Source organism: Malania oleifera, chromosome 1 (genome assembly GCF_029873635.1).
Source record: "Malania oleifera isolate guangnan ecotype guangnan chromosome 1, ASM2987363v1, whole genome shotgun sequence".
NCBI classification, from domain to species: domain Eukaryota; kingdom Viridiplantae; phylum Streptophyta; class Magnoliopsida; order Santalales; family Ximeniaceae; genus Malania; species Malania oleifera.
Genome location: NC_080417.1, coordinates 68,217,042 through 68,229,322, shown reverse-complemented (window position 1 = coordinate 68,229,322; position 12,281 = coordinate 68,217,042).

The following is a 12,281-nucleotide window of genomic DNA, read 5'->3' as shown; positions in this document are numbered from 1 at the left end:
TTGAGTTTGACGAATATATGATAAAAGAGTTTTTTTTTTTTTTTTTAATGTAAATACCTGAAATGATTCGGCACGAGGCCGTATTGATGCTATCGGCGCGAGGCCGTATTTATTGATGTTATCGGCGCGAGGCCGTATTTATTATGTTATCGGCACGAGGCTGTATTTATTGTGTTATCGGCACGAGGCCGTATTTATGTTATTGGCGCGAGGCTATATATATATATATATATATATATATATATATGTTTACTATGATTTTGGCACGAGGCCATACGTATGATTTCGGATCGAGGCCGTATCTATGTTTTCGGCACGAGGCCGTGTTGATGTTACGTATGTTCATCTATTATACGTTATTGCAACCAGGATGTTAGTTTAGTTCAGACCAAGAGCTTGGTACCATAGCTATGGGTTGATTTTGGCACGAGGCCTTATTAGTGCTACCGTCTCATGAGGGGATGGGAGATGGATAGTCGATGAGGCTTTTAGTAGAGTGTAGACGTCCACCTGGCAGTCCGGACTAGGGTGCGGCGGGCCCATCGTACTTACAGACATAGTTGATTCGGCAGTGGTCGGCCAGCCATTGTCGGGTCCCGCATTCGGGCTGCACAACCCATCATGGGGGGTAATACATGACATTAGTTAGCTATTCATCCTGGGTTGATTTTCAGTATTACAGTTATAGCAGATGTTTATATACGTTACGAGTTATTAGCATATATGAAAATGTATGATTATTTCAAATGATATGACGAATGTTCCCCGACTTATGAAATGTATAGTATATGTATAATTGCACTAAATATTCATATTGTCATACAACTGTATTGAGTTTATTTTCCCTTACTGAGAAGTGTCTCACCCCCAACATTATTAAATTTTTCAGAAGTCCCTGAGAGACCGGTGGGTCAAGGCCGCCGTTGAGATTAGTGAGATTACCCCGTGAGGAGGGTAAGATTTTGTACTAGGGTTAGAATTATTTTGTGTTTGACCCTAGAGATATTTTGATGTATATGATGATGTATAGTAGTACAGTATCATAATGTTATAAAAGCTCTGGTATTATTATGTTTAATGGACGGATGTATGGATTTTTATGTTTACTGCTGCTAGGTTTTCCGTTGTGTATGACAGTAGTCCCCGTTACCCAAGGGTTTGGGTTGACCATTTTAATTATTATGTTGCGTTTTATGGAGGGTCGCTACAAATTCAAGTATGGATAGACCACATCGCAAGGCATGTGTAAAGTGCATGATTCGTTACACTCAAGTTATCCTTAATCACCTATAGAATAGTCATCTTGACTTAGTCTCACTGGTTTACCCTTAAAACACTCAAGAAAATAAGTTCACTCTCACATGTGAGTGTTTGGCCTAATAAGGCATATAAATCTTATTTTGATGATAACAAATCAAGGGAACATAACATATTTTGGTTAAGTGATGATGTTTCAGGAATCAAGCATATAAGTTTAAGATCAAGTGCTCACAAGCTTTGTTGAAAGATTATACTCCAAAGACAAGTGGTCATATGAAAGCTTAAAGCATACTTAAAGCATGGACTCAAAAATAGAAAAATCTAATGAAGCTTAAAGCATATTGAGTCTTGAAGACGAGATGGGCTCAAGAAAGACAAGCATGAAAAGTCAATGCTTAGAATGTTTAAGTTTTAAAGAGTCTTATGTAAGTATTTCATTTAATGTTGATATTGATGCATTGAAGCTCTTAGGTTTCATTATTGACTTAGAGACCAAATTTTGTAAACCCCGGAAAATATTTTCAAAAGTCTCAAAGCAATATGACAAGTATAAAAGTTAACAAAATTTTTTGGAAACGAATTTGAAAAAGCATATGTTGTGGTAAGTTCAGGCGACTGACCTAGTTTCGTCAGACGACTGTACTTTTATGCTAAAATAAATTGGGAACACAGAACAAACTCAGTCGATTAACCCTATAAGTACAGGCAACTGACCCCATTCTGACTTTGAAATTTCGTTGGTTTTTAAAAGCAGAGGGGACTAACCTCTAGTAGTGCAGTCGATTGTACTTCGTAATGGTCAAATTTAAAACAGTGAAGAAAAGTTTTCAAATTTAATTTCTTGGACCCCAAATCCTAAAAGCAACTTGGGGAACATGAAATAGAAGCTTTTCCATCTATAAATACATAGGAAGCCAAAGGATTTCACACACCAACAAATTGCAATTAGCATTCAAGTAATATTGTTCATACTCTTCAAACTCTCACTGCGTACACTTTGCTGAAGTTTTCATGCTGAAATTCTTGCTGATCGAATCACACAATCCTTACTCACTTACTAAGAAATTCAAATCTAAAAGAGAACCTAGTGGTAAATTATTAGGCTTCAATTCTTTCTATATTGATATTTAATTAAAGTATTTTCTGTTGTGCATTAAATTGTACTAATCTGTTGACTTTTTGAATCTGATCCCTATTTTGATTATGACAAACCACAACATCTCATGTGTGCGTTTAGTCTTTGAACAGATTTATAATGCAGAAGGCACAAAAGAGAGATGCAATATGGAAGCCCTGAATGCATGCCAACGATCATATTCCAAGGCGTATTCCATGGACAATCAGAGGAGCAGAAGACTTGAAGACTTTATTTATTATTTTCTAAGCTGTAAAAATTATTTAGGTTTAATGTGTGCATGCATATCATATGATCTAAATTGAAACTCAACCAAGACCTTAGATTGACTATAGGACCTCCAAGTAACATGAAAAACATTTTTCATAAAATTCCTAACTTATACAAAGGTTTTAAAATGGTTTTGAAATTAAACTAAGGCAAAAACTAATTTTTACAAAGGGGTCGGTCGACCGGCTAGCCAACCGAACAGAAGAAATGAGCATTGTTCTCTATCCATAACTTCTTATATTAAACATTGTTCAACATAAGTTTTAGGATTTTCTCTTAACTTTCTATTGATACCAAGAACGTTCAATTTGGAGTCATATAGAAAAGGTTATGGCTAAAGTACTGAAAGGTGTCTGTAGTAGAAAATTTTCCTTCATGTTTCTTCCGTCTCAGTGATAGGCGTTTTTATCAATCCATAAATTCTTATCTTAAAAAGTGTTCAACATTAAAGTTTTGATATTTTCTCTTAGATTTCTGTTGATACAAAGGTTGTTCAATTTGGAGTTGTATAGAAAAAGTTATGGCCAAACAATCGAAGGGTGTCTGCGCACAAAGCTCCCCAACGGCCGAAAAATGGCTAGTTTTCAAATTAAATCATATTTTAATACCCCAATGGTCATAAAACGGTTAGTTTTGGTATTTTCCTATAAATGCAAGCCAAAGACAGTTGAAAAATTAAGAAGACACATCTTAAGAACATATCTACACATTCTTTGTTTCTTCCTCACTTTTCATACCCCCTTTGTGCATTAAATTTCATATTTCTCCTACTCTTTCACTTTGAAAATTCTTTTTGGGAGAGGGTTATTGAAGGAAGCTTATTGCATATATCCACTTGTATATTTCTACTTCAAATACTTCTTTTTCTTGAGGTAATTTTGAAAAGGCTTGAGCATATATTCAAGTTTATATATATTGCTTGAAGGCCTTTACTTTTTATTCTTGTTGTTTTTCAAAGATCAAATTTCTCCTACTCTTCGTGAAAATATTTTTGGAGAAAAATATTTTGGAGCTTTTATTTAGAAAGTCTTGAGCTTATATTCAAGTTTATATATATATATATTGCTTGATAGCCTTTTTATTATCATGTTCTTCAAAGATCAAATTTCTCCTATACTTTTTATTTGAAAATATTTTGGAAAAATTATTTTGAAATTGTCTTGAAGGCTTAAGCATATATTTAAGCTCATACATATATATATATATATATATATATATATATATATATATATATATATATATTGCTAGAAAGCCTTATTGAATTTATTTTTAGAAAGGTCGATCATTTTAAATGAAAACCCTAACTTCTCCCATTCATTTATTTGGAAATATTTTTATTGGAGAAAATATATGCGTTAGTTCAAAATGCTTTGAGCATATATATTCATTGATACATACATACATATATATATATATATATATATATATATATATATATATATAATTCTTGACAAGCTTCTTGACAATGGCTTGAGCTAATATTCATTTTCATATATTTTGCTCGAAAGCCTTATTTAAATTAGATTTAAAAGGTCATTTTCATAAAGAAAATCATTTTCCATACTCTCATTAGTTTACTTTAAAAATATTTTGAGAGGAATGCCATACTCTACTGAGTTTCATTTTAATATTATATGAGAGTGCATTTTAGTGCTTCATATTGTACATCATCTGTTTAGTATAAAAGCATTTTTATTATACACAAAATTTATATATCTATTGTATTCCAGACATGTGGTCGAAAGAGGATTGCATTGTCCTATAAAGTGCACATTAGCAGCTCAGGCCCGTTTAGGAGAGTTAGGAGCACTGTTCTATAAGGTGTGGTTGTAGGTTGTGGCGAAATTTGAACTGGGGAGACTCTGCCCCGTAAGGAGATGTGTAATCGACTTCTGCTCCTCCCGTTTAAGTGAGCAAGTTAGTGGAATCCTTGGGGGTATGCCCAAGGCGGGGACATAGGTAAGATTGGCTGAACCTGGATAAAAAATTTTGTGTGTGTGTCTCTGTCTCTCCCTATCTAATTTAAATTTTGCACTTTAATTTCCGCATGTGTGTGATTGTTTATTTATTGTCATTCTTATTTTTCGTACACACTTTAATTTTTAAATGAGATTTTATGTGATGAATCGGTGAAGTTTAAATTAGCAAAATATTTTTTAAATCTCAATTCACCCCCTTCTTGGGATCACACCATAACTCTCAATTGGTATCAGAGTCCGGTTGTTTAATCGTTTTTACATAAAGATTGCAAGAGCTCATATGTGTGTATCCATGTTTTGTGAGGGTAAATCCTTTGCATATCCTCCACAACTTTTATTGTATAGATTTTACTATTTGGATATTGAAAATTATTTTTGTAAAATCAATTGTTTGGGGGATTTGGAAGGTGTTTTTCAAAAGAAATTATGTCCAAATGAAAATGTTTTTAAAATGCATAGTTTCCCAACATTGAAAATAAAATGAAAGCATGATATGGTTTTTATGCATTTCATCTTGTGTGCCATGCAAATATTTATATTGTACCTTAGTTACTAATGCTCTTGAAAGAGATTATGTTTTGTATTTGTGCTAACGAAATTTTGCGAAAAATAAGCTGTATGGAAAAACTAAGAGAGAGGAGAACGCCACTCCGAGCTTAAACGTCTAAGAAGGAGTCATTTGAAAAGGTATATCTTTTCTCCTTTAACTTTATTAAATATTTCATGCCATGATTCATGTGCTTTTTTTTTTTTTTTTGAATCTTTTATGAATCATGATGTCGTTTGCAATAATAGCATGCTATCTTATGAGGTGCATTTCAAAGAAATATTTTTTAATACTCATAAGATTTTAGGATATAACATATAAGGGGTTATAATGCTTTAAATGCTTAAATAGTATTTTATGCTAAAATTTTACATTTTAGTATACACTATTGTTATACTAAGATTATTAGAAAAACAAGCCAATATGAAAATCTTAATTGATAATATCCAATCCAATTGCTTAAATTATATATATTATGATTGGTTAAATTTTGAAAATATTGGCAAATTACATGCTTTAATGTGTAAATACCCTTCATATGGTCAATGGCTCTTAATTGGTGAAATAATATATATATATATATATATATATATATATAGATATATGCTTAAAATTTAAATAATTTTAAATATATCATATTTTTTGTCCACCAAATTGAATTGAGTTTTAGGAAATTAATCTAGTGCTATGTATCATATAGCCCTAAACTCATAATGGAACTTAAATGATTAATTACATTTAAGTTTATTTAAAACTCATCCCCTTAGTTGAAAAAAATTAGCTTAAATCTTAGAATAAAATGCCAAATAATATTTATTGAAAATATAATCTCTTTGGCAAATAAGTTGAATATAAAAGGGGTGAAAAAGTGACTAAATGTGTCAAGCCCAAGAACTCAAGGCCAAAGTTATGTTATTAAAAATTTAAAGTATTTGGCTAAGTTTTAAGCATTAAAAATGAAAATCTAAGAACATAAGATAATAATGCTTAGGCTAAGGGGGAGTTCTTTAAAATTCATCTAGTGTGCAATCAAGTGTATTGTGCTTAGTTTATAAATATGTTATTGTTTCATTTATATTGGATGACTTGAGAGTTGAACGCCAACTATCCATTCTTAACTTTAAAGTTACATCAATTGATGGATGGTTAATTATGATCCTTTGAGCTGGATGTAAATATCCATTTGTGCTAAATGTTTATATTATGGATTGATAACTTATAACAAAACTGTTATTTGAGCTTAAATAGATCGCATGCTATTTGAACTGAATTCTATATGTACATTCTTGTTTAATGCTTATATTATCTGATAAATGGATATCTTTTAGCATGATCTATTATTTGACCCTCATGCTTGAACTAAAACAACATCTGCATGGCTGATGCAGATTTGTGAATTGCATGCTGGTAGTTAACTAGGTTTTGCATGTTATTTTGAATGATCGTATATAGACATACATGCTAGCTAGTTGACTAAAATTAAAATTCCATAAGACTTATTTTAAATTTTAAATGACTTTTACAAGTCTTATGTAGGATCAAAATAATGACCTTATTGAACAATAGTTCTTTAATCTTAAAATGGTCACTTAGACTGGTGCATGCACATGGTGATTATTGAATATTTATAGTCGTTACATACTAAATAAAAATGCTTTGAAGCTTATTGCATGCTAGTTAGTTTTTATAAATATCATTAGGCATGCAAAATAATTTAATAAGTTGGTACATGTTGAATTTTAAAACGGTATATGCATATTTGAAAAACACGTACAATTTTTATGTTCCTTGATTTTTCTTGGAATGCTCAAAACTTTACACGTTCTATGTACCTAGGAAAGTCTAGTTTATGGACACCATTTAGTCCTAATCCTTGGATTATGAATTTCACTCTAGACCTAAATGGTTGATCATCATCTTATAACATTCAAGTCCATGTAACTAAGGAATATTGCATGACATAGGGGTAGTGTTCATTTCACACACACTCTTTTGAGTTGTGTTATCTTCTCTTGAACCCCAACTGAATTGCTACAACATTATTTTTGAAAATAGCCTCGACTGGCTATCATGTTCTAATTAAAATGCAATATGTTATGCGTATGTGCTAAACGCTTAATATTTGTTGCATGTTGAATTCCTTTGAAAGGATGAATATATGATGAGTGCATGTAAATGAACACCATCCTTGAACTAATTGCATTCATGTATGCATGCAAATATATAGGGGAGCTTAAGTCCCATCCTTATGAATAAAAGGATTTAAAATCACCTACCCTATGGACTTATACGCACTGTTCTTCCATTGTTTTTATCTTTGAGTCCTTATGGTATTTTGGAATACCTTGTGTGCTAAATGCCTACAATCTCTCGCATGCTAAATTTTATTATGTAGGATGGACATATAATGAATATGTTTAAATGAAATTTATCCTTGAGTGTAAACACACTTATGTATGCTTGAGAGTATACAGGGGAATTAAGCCCCATCATTAGAAAATAAAATAGAGCTTTTGTAATGACCCGAAAAATATTGATATTTAAATATTAAAGAGAGAGGAAAATGGAAACAAGAACAGAATGAGGTAGTAGACTTCGTCGATGAATGGTCCGCGTTCGTCGATGACATCACATTTTGGAGATAATAATAATAATAACAATAATTTCAAGAAATTGCCAAAATTCGTCAACGAATACAGGGGTTTGTCGACGAGTGCATAAAGGAATTCGTCCACGAATACAGGGGTTCGTCGACGAGAAAATACTGAGAGTCGGATTTAAGCTACTCTGAATTTCGTCGACGAATACAGGGATTCGTCGATGAATTTACTGAAGGATTCGTCGATGAGGTGACATGTCTCGTCAACGAATATGGCCCTATAAATAGTTAAAAACCAGATTTTATCCATTTTCAACGCCACTCTCTCTCTCTCTCCTTTCTCTCTCTCCGTCCCCCTCTCACTTCTCTCTTCGTTTCTAGCCTATTCCTCGCTGGATCGAAGATCTGAAACCACCACAACATTCTTGACGGAGTTCTCTTCAAGTTTACTAGGACGGATCGTCGGTGGGATCGAGTTGGAATTCATCCCAAACTCAGGATAAAGCCTTTTAGCCCATTTTGGGCCTTCTGGCTGTTATAGGGAATGTTGTAGATAAGAAAATACAGACATTTTGTTCTGGGGGATTGTGTTTTCAGAATGTTGAGCTAGAAACCCTGCGGGTATAGAGCCATAATTTATAGGGGCTTTTCAAAGCTAAGGTAAGAGAAATATGCTACGCTAGGAATTTTAATAAAGTTAATAGAGATTTCATAGACATATATATATATATATATACTAGTTCATTATACAGTTTTTACAGAATATGAGTTTAAATGCTTGTGTGGCCTGAGAAGATTTTCATGTGATGAAAAATTTATACAGCCTTTATAATGTATCATACTATACTAAATATACAGTTACAGATATATATTCATGAAGATTACATGCATATATAGTTTTTATATGAATAGTTTCATGAAACAGATATATATATATATGTAAAAACCCCAAAAAGAAATATAAAATATTAGTGGATTGATTTTCAAAAAAAAATAAAAAAATAAAAATAAATAAAAAATTAATTAATTAATTAATTAATTAACTAATTAATTAATCGGATTTAAAAGAAAAAGAAAAAGAAAAATAATTAATTAATTAAAATTTATTTTTATTTTATTTATAAAATATATTATTATTAATATTAATTAAATTTATTATTATTATTATTATTATTATTATAACCACCTGAAGCTTCTTTGAAGCTTCAGGTGGATTCTAAATTGAATTCATGCGCAGTATTATTTTCATCTTCTTCTTCTTCTTCCTCTTCTTCTTTTCTTTTCTTTTCTATTCTCCTGCAACTCTCTGAACTCTCTCTCTCTCCTCACGTTCTCTCTCCCTCTCTCCTCGATTTCGTGACGGATTTTCACCCGATCAAAAATCTGAAGATACCACTGGACTCCATTCGCCGCTACCATCATTTCTACCGGAGCGGATCGGTGGTAGGAGCGATGTAAGCATATTCCCTGGGGTAAGTCATTTCCCCCTTTTTCTTTAATTTCTTGCAAAATATAAGCCCAATTGACGAACGAACACCACCACAAGAATCTAGGGATGATTCTCTACAAGTATAGTGGCATGGAATTCTCGTGGGGGTGTCGAGCCAAAACCCCAAATTTGGGGTGCGGCAATTATTAAGGGGCTTATTTTCAATTAATTAGCATTAATTTAGAAATGCTAAAATATTAAGCATTTGGGACTGAAGTAGGATTTCTGGAATTTAGGCCCCGGATGAGCGCCGCGGCAGGTACTGTTTCAATACTTTCATTTAAAGCTACTGTTTTGTTTGATTCTAGGGCGACGCATTCATTTATCGCCCGGGATTATGTTAAATTATGTGAGTTTGAGCCTCAGCAGTTAGAAATTAGTTTGTCCATTACTACACCGACTGGGACGGTAGGAGTATGTAGAAAGGTACTCAGAGACTGTCCAGTGGATATTCAGGGGAGGTCTTTGTTAGCTAATCTGGTGGTTTTAGATATACATGGGTTTGAGGTAATCTTGGGCATAGATTGGCTAGCTGCCCACTATGCTAACATTAATTGCCATCAGAGAGTGGTAGTGTTTAGACCTCCAGAGGGACAGGAGTACAGATTCGTGGGATCACGTGTGTGCACCCCACCTCAGTTATTATCTGCTATTCAGGCGTGTAGATTGCTATCAGAAGGTTGTCAGGGATATTTAGCCTATGTGAAGGCTGTATCAGAAGGGGAACTGAGGGTGGAGGATATCCCAGTGGTGAGAGATTTTCTTGATGTATTTCCAGAGGATTTGCCGGGACTACCTCCTAATCGTGAGGTAGAGTTCGTTATTGATCTGGTTCCGGGGACAGCACCGATTTCGAAGGCACCGTATAGAATGGCACTAGCAAAGCTGAAAGAATTGAAAGAGCAGCTACAGGAGTTGTTAGATAAGGGGTTCATTCGGCCCAGTGTGTCACCCTGGGGAGCACCAGTTTTGTTTGTGAGGAAGAAGGATGGCTCGATGAGATTATGCATCGACTATCGAGAAATCAATAAAGTAACTATCAAGAATAAATACCCGCTCCCGCGTATTGATGATTTGTTTGACCAGTTACAGGGGGCACAGATCTTTTCGAAGATAGATTTACGCTCTGGGTACCATCAGGTGAAAGTCAGGGCGGAAGATGTTCTGAAGACGGCATTTAGAACACGGTATGGTCACTATGAATTCTAGTTATGCCGTTTGGGTTGACGAATGCTCCTGCGGTGTTTATGGATTATATGAACAGAGTTTTTCACCAGTACTTGGATCGGTTTGTGGTAGTATTTATTGATGATATACTGGTGTATTCGAAGAGTCCTGAGGAGCATCTGAGTATAGTGTTACAGGTATTGCGAGAGAAGAAGCTATATGCGAAGCTCAAGAAGTGTGAGTTTTGGTTGGAACAGGTTACCTTCCTTGGACACGTTATATCCAAGGGTGGTATTTCTGTTGATCCAAGTAAAATTGAGGCGGTAGTTGATTGGGTACAACCAAAGAATGTGCATGAGATCAGGAGTTTCCTGGGATTGGCTGGGTACTACCGTAGGTTTGTTGAGGGCTTTTCTCGATTGTCAGGCCCGTTGACCAGGAAAGGAGCGAAGTTTGAGTGGTCTGATGAATGTGAACAGAGCTTCCAGGAGTTGAAGCAGCGACTCATCACTGCGCCTGTGTTGACGATTCCTTCAGGAGAAGAGGGGTTCGTAATTTACAGTGATGCATCCCATAAAGGGCTCGGATGCGTGTTGATGCAGCGGGGGAGAGTGATAGCCTATGCCTCACGACAGTTGAAAGAATATGAGAAGAACTACCCTACCCATGATCTGGAGTTGGCGGCGGTTGTTTACGCACTGAAGATTTGGAGGCACTATCTATATGGGGGTAGGTGTGAGATATTTACTGACCATAAGAGTTTAAAATATTTCTTCACGCAGAAGGAATTGAATATGAGGCAGAGGAGATGGTTGGAACTAATAAAGGATTATGACTGCACTATTAACTACCACCTGGGAAAGGCTAATGTGGTTGCTGATGCTTTGAGTCGGAAATCAGTGGAATCATCTGTATCTGCAGTGGAGATTCAACATCCGATTTAGATGGATCTGGAGAGGCTCGGTGTGGAGCTGGTAGAGTGCGATCACCAGGTGTTCATTACTGACTTGGTTTTGCAGCCGACTCTACAGGAGAGGATTAAAGCAGCTCAAAGGAATGATGTAGAACTAGTAGAGCTTATGGGAAAGGTACAGGATGGTCAGGAACCAGAGTTCAGCATTTTAGATGATGGAGCCCTGAGGTTCCATACCAGGTCATGTGTTCCTGCCGATCCTGAGATCAAGAAAGTCATTCTGGAGGAAGCACATCAATCCCTATATACTGTACATCCGAGTAGCACTAAAATGTACAGGGATCTCCGAGAGTCCTTCTAGTGGAGCAACATGAAGAGGGAGATAGCTCAGTTTGTGGGTCAGTGTTTGACGTGCCAGCAAGTGAAGGCTGAGCATCAGAGACCGGCGGGATAGTTGCAGCCACTCCACATTCCTGAGTGGAAGTGGGAGCATATAGCGATGGATTTCGTCTCAGGATTACCGCCAGCATTGCATGGACAGGACGCTATTTGGGTAGTGGTGGATCGATTGACAAAGACTGCCCACTTTTTTCCGATCAGAGTTAGCTACTCCATGGACAGATTAGCTGAGTTATACATCCAGGAGATAGTTAGGCTCCACGGCGTCCCAGTGTCCATAGTTTCAGATAAAGACCAACAGTTCACATCTCGTATTTGGAAGAGTGCAAGAGGCCATGGGTTCTCAGTTGTCGTTCAGCACAGCTTTTCATCCTCAGATAGATGGACAGACAGAGAGGACGATACAGATTTTGGAGGATATGCTACGAGCATGTGTGCTAGATTTTGGAGGTCGTTGGATGTAGTATTTGCCACTGGTTGAGTTTGCGTATAACAACAGCTACCAGACCAGCATTGGGATGGC